A 5,996-nucleotide genomic window follows, 5' to 3' on the forward strand; every position below is an offset into this window, starting at 1 on the left:
GAGTACTGATACAGATCAGGCTCCAGCACCTGAATACAACAGATGCCACATTCTCATGGCATGGCATGAAAGTCACAAAGGGAGTACAATCAACTTTGGTGCAGAAGACCTGCCCAAGCTTGTGTGCCATGTAATCCCCAGCAGGGCAGCAGTGTTCAGTTTATTCAGTTGGTAGAAAAGCTGAATGCAGAGAAAGGCTAAATTATTTACACAGAATTAAAAGCTGTGTTGGCACCAGAGCTGGCAATATGGCTCAGAGCATTTAAGAAGATAAAGCTTAAACAGTCTGGCAAAGGACTCGGGTATTACAATTCCTGGCCCTTTCTCTCCACTGGACCATGTTGCTCAACTTCTGTGCTCCCTATTGCTACTTTATCTCTTATCTGCCTGCTGCTTCTTAGGCTTAAAATAGAATTAAAGAAGTCACTGTATTGCACTAGTTTTAATCCATTATGTTGATAGCCAGGGTTTTCCAGGGATCATCTCTTCCCTTGGAGACAGCCTGTCTTGCCAGACACTCTTCAGAGTGCTCAACATCATCTGGGGACAGGGAAGTCTGCAGTACTGTGCATCTTACTAAAGGCATTTCTCCTTTGGGAAATGGTAGTGTTTGCCCAAGTCAAAGTTTTCGTATTATGTCTGACGTTAACTCCCTTAGTCCCAGTAGCAGCTGCAAGGTGTCTGCTTTCCTCTGAAAAGGCAAAGGCAACACTTCTCTCCAGCGATCAGAGGGAAAAAAATCCTGCATGGATCCTTTTCCTCTTTCTCCTTTGCATGCTTAGCTTGTTTGCCTCTGGAGACAAGGAATACTATCAGGAATTAAGTCGAAACTAATGAGGCGCAACAGAACAGCAGAAACCTACTCTTGTAAATTACCTTTGACTCCTTTTGTCTCAGAAGAAGGAAAACCAGATGTGATGGGTTTCATTACTTCCACTGTCATCATCTTGGTCTTCAAGCTGTTGTGAGGAATATGGAGAGAAACGCTCAAGCATCACAAAGGTCAAGGGTAATGAAGAGATCGTTCAGAGTCACTCCTCCCCTTTCTGAGGCCTTTGTTTGGCAGTGGGGCCAGACTTAATGATCCAAACTGAAAGATCTTCTCATTCATGTGCATTGGTTTTCTCCCACAGCAGTGTGTGTGCACGTGCATCCACACGTGTGCCCACTCAACATGCCACACTAGCTCGTGTAAGAACAGAAGCACGAGGGAGTATTCATGAGTGCTGTGAAATGAACATGGAAAGGGACTGCCTGGTTTTTGAGTCAGCTTGGATAGGTGGGAGGAATTGGACTGGGTTGACAGTCATTTGTTTTTGTTGTAGAAAATGTGACCTCCATCCCAGATACCAGATTTCTCTGTATCTAAGTTGGGCTCTTGTTCCTGAATTAGAATATTGAAGAGGTAAGTGAAGGTTGGTTCCTTGATAGATTTATTAGACAAGCAATAAATAACACCGTATCCACTTTACAGCATGACCGGTCCTATTTCCACACACTTCTGATTTGATAAATGGATCTGTGTTAGAATGCTAACTTCCAGAGAAGGCAGCACAGAGCCTGTTTTGCTGGAATCCTTCTTTAGCCTGTGATCTACAGCATGTGTTTATTTTGGATGTCTGTAAAAGGTATTTTTTTGCTCGTTGGAAAAGTTGACAATGTTTCAACCTCTGCGCATTTTTTTTCTTGATTTTTGTTAATTTTTTTACCTTGCTCTTTCTTTCCTAGACTAGCAGAAATCATCTTAAAATCATCAGAAAAGGTGGTATATTCCCGGGGGGGTTTGCCATTGCTTTTTCCAGTGTTTACCCCTAGAATTATTCCTGTCAGCTTCTGGAAGTTGGCTAGATTTTGATGTTCTTTGGTTTTCTAAGTTTGTGTGTTTTGCAAAGCATCACCCAGGTGCCCTCTGTACTGGGCTCCCTTTTCATTTGAATTTAACATAAATACAGAACAGATAACAGCAGTGTGTTCCAAACAGAAATCAAATGTGCTCAGTTAAGAGAAGCAGTTTATTGCCACTAGTTCAGCCTTCATTGCAAGCAAAATAGGTAGCTTGTGTTCTTCAGAATGGATAGACCCAAATACAGGCGAAATGGCCTCTTGTATCTGCACTATTTTAGCACTGCTGCTATTAACACCAGTAAAGTAGAAGAGAGGTAAATACACAAGCTGAGATCTGTAGTTCAATCTCTACTTGAGATGTACCTTACTCACTGGTAAGGGAATGGAGTCCTCCCTATGAAGAAGGGTGACAGAATCTCAGACACATTAAGGAGTAGAAGAGAACTGATTAAAGAATTACTTCTGTAATCTAAAGTTGTGAACTGATTTTCTAAAGAGCCCAGTCCCTGTTTGAGTAACTGAATGAACTGGCTGGACTTGGAAATGGTGGAAATTGCTGCCTGTGTAACTTAAAGCCAAAGCCTGGCCGTTTCACTGAGATGTGAAAGAAGCACGGGGGACTGACCTAAGCACCAAAGCAGGATTTGTTGAATGTTTAACTGTTGGAAACCTGGACCCACATATTTTGTTTTTAACAGGAAAAACAAGACTGGTAAATTGCTTAACAGTCTGCCTTTGATCAAAGTTTTGAAATGGTGTAACAATCAAGCATAAGAAAACATGGGATTGGGGAGATAATGTTTATTTTTAAATAAAAAGGTGTTGTTTTGGCTTACAGAAGTATTTACTGATTTTAGCCTCATACTTGAAGTTTTATCATCCTGTTATTCCAGAATGAGAAACTGTTGAACCCAACGCAAAGGATGTAACAACATAGCCCACAAGAGGCCAGTATGTATTTAAATTTTGAACTACTCAAAGCTGTATTAGTCCAGTGTAAAGGGACCCAGGCATCTTCCTAGGAACGCAACAATCTACAGGACTTCACTTGAGCTGAGGAACACAGAAGGGTCAGGAATGGTCTTGAAAGCTCCTGTCTCTTTAGTAGGAATGATCAGGACCTTAGCAGCTGGGAAAAAAAGGTAAAATATACATAAACATACATTCTTAAGAACGTCCTAATACTTTGTATTCTGTGGCTGTGGGCAGGCAGGGTGGAAATTGGCTGTGTGAGATCAGTATCTTTAATCTCATATCTGCTTTGCTTTTCCTTTCCTTTCCTTTCCAAGAAAGGAACCTTGTGAGGCACCACTTTGAAGTACAATTCCTTGAGACCCTTAAAACTAGGAGTAAAAGAGCTGTGAAAAGCATGGTGTAGAGAAGACTCAGCTACCTACAAAAGAATTAGTCAAACTTGTCCAACTCTGTCTTCCGTAAGTGAAACTAAAATTACCATTTGCTTGCACCAAGGCTTTGTTGTGTGTACTTCAGTGGTACTCACAGGTCTTTTCTTGAGATCGAGTTTGCCTTGTAAATGTGTGCCGATTCTGTTAATGGTAGCCTTAGTAAATACAGCATGATAGCCACACTATATGTGATGAGTGAAGTTAATCTCTCTGCAGAGTACCCTTGGGTTGATTCATAGTGTATTTGTGTTCCTAAGCACAGAGGGTTGTCTGCATTATCATTTTGCTTTCTTTCTTGCCCACAGTCAAGGTATGGACAAGTTGAATCATGGTGACAGGCAGTAAAAGACAATGTTACATCCTTCAAGTGCAACCTTTTGGGCTCTGGATGTCGGTGCCAGTCTCATCAAGAAACAGGAAATCTTGTAATCTGACAAAGCTTCCAAAAGCTCATTGCTTACTATTAAGGGCAATTTCTCCAACAGAGTGCTTGCTCTCCTGGCTGAAGAATAGCAAAAGGTAATAGCCCAGCAGTTCAGAAAAAATCTGTTTCGTACCAGCCATTTCTGCTCCTTAGCTGGCACAAGCTACCAGTTCTAAACCTGTAACATTTTCATGTTCAGAAAATCTGTGGCCAGACATGAACATCTTGATCAGGTGAAAGCAATGCAAGTAAAGAGAATTCAATTTTTAAGGTGAAAAGAGGAATTGTTAAAATGTTGGGTTGGTTTTTAAACCATGTCACTGTGAGCTTTGTAGGATTTGAAAATCCAAAGAAATCCAAAGGTGTGCAGACAGTTGTGCCGTGGAGTAGGTGAACAAAGCAGCACGCTATATGCCTTCTCATTTTAGCACTTGGTTCTACTGGTGTGGATATGCCCCATAATGACTGAGGGCATAATATGCTCTTTTCTAGGATTTTCAGGATTACAGAGTAACATCTCATCTCTTCCTAACCAGCCCCAATCATTGCTGTCACCGACACCAATGGCCATTGGTATGCAACAGTGAACGGGTGAGAATAGAACAGTGAGAGAGGGTGGTGAGGTTGCAGGGGGGGGAACACGCTGAGCAGACCAGGCAAAACAAGAGGGATCTTTTTCTCTTGACCTCTTGGTTTGTAAGAACGGCATTATATTATGCCTCTGTGAGAAAATATCTGAGCAGAAGAGGAAAGACATAACAGGGTCTAGAGACGCGTGATAGCCCTGTGTAATCAATGGCCTTGCTGGACTTGTCAATGCAAGACAAAAGACATGCTTGGACTGAGGCGTCAAGATCCGAAGAATTAACAAATGGAGCAATTAACTTGCACTTATCTTATCAGAGAGAAGTAAGGGGGGATAACCCATTACAGTGAATCAAGTGATCTGTGGGGCGCAACAGAGGCTGAGCAGCCAGAGATTGCTTCAGATAAAGAACAGATGGCCCCTGGAAGCGCATACGTACGCATGCCCGCTCCATAGGTGTGTCAAACTGCTGAGTCCCTCTTCTGACAACACAACATTCCATGCCAAGAGCCAATCGATACACAATAATTGGCGTAGTACCACCTCACAAAAAGATTTTCCAACCATATAAAAATTGGCACTTGAAAACTCTCTTTGGGAGGAGGAGCCAAGTGAGAACCTTATCTGACAGATGGGTGGACAGGCCTGAACCTCTCTTCCCCCTCCCTGAGAAGGGACGCCTTTTTGGTAAGAGTCACGCCTCTGACTTTGTCAGACGTGTGCCCGGGAACACTTTGTTATCTAAAGCGCTAAGCCATTACCTTTGAGCTCAACTTTTGTAGACAGTGCATTTGTCAACGGCAATCCCGAATCTGTGATACCTGTCACTTGAATAAATTACCTATCGTTTCAACTTTGCAAAACTGTTTCAGTGAAGGTCCTTGGAGGGCCTCTGACAGGCAAGTTGAATCTGATAAGTGGCTACACACTTAACCCTTTAGGGATAAACTGTTGACCAAGTCTGGGACTAGGAGTAGATCCAGCCACACCTAGACTCTCCTCTGAGAATTTGGAATGCAAGGGGGTCTGCTCTGAACCTCGTGACTCAACAGGAGGGCTCTCCTTTTGCCGCTTATCAGACTCCCTTATCCCTTTCCATGTGACACCCTGTACAATTTTAGAGGGTATATGGAGATGTATAGTCTAGGATAGAGACCCTTCACATGTCTTCTGTGCACAAGGAGTCAGAGAATATTTGTCTCTCCTACAGGCAGGCTCAGCAAGGAGACCAGGGTATATATATTCTGATAAGGAAAAGGATCTCCTTGGGAGGATGCCCAAGACAGAGCACTTCTGGCATAGCTATGATTTCTGCTGGCAACAAAGCAGAGACTCAAGGTCATATGGTCTTAACATTGTTTTCCCCGTGGACTGTATCTTCTAGGTTGCAGTGCATAATTATAGCTTTGTCATTTGTGCCCCCAAATCTTGGAAAGGCCTGTGTTTTGTGTTGCTTTCCTTCTGCCCCAAGATCCTTCAGCAGCACACAGCTATGTCAGAGACCACCATTCCTTACTGTATCAGTCTTGCCAAGGAAGTCTTTAAGGAGCTACAATTTCTAGATGACTAGTGCTCATGCCTCAAGGACTGAAATTGAATAGTCCCTTCTCTCCAAACTACTTTCCATACTGGGACCAGTCTTGTCGTAGCCAGAAGCAGCAGAGTCCCCGCTGGAAACTGGCTATACGGTGACAAAATTTTTTCCCGTGGTATGGTCACATGATCTCGCTAGGTG

Source organism: Opisthocomus hoazin, chromosome 7, assembly GCF_030867145.1.
Source record: "Opisthocomus hoazin isolate bOpiHoa1 chromosome 7, bOpiHoa1.hap1, whole genome shotgun sequence".
In the NCBI taxonomy this organism is placed as follows: Eukaryota; Metazoa; Chordata; class Aves; order Opisthocomiformes; family Opisthocomidae; genus Opisthocomus; species Opisthocomus hoazin.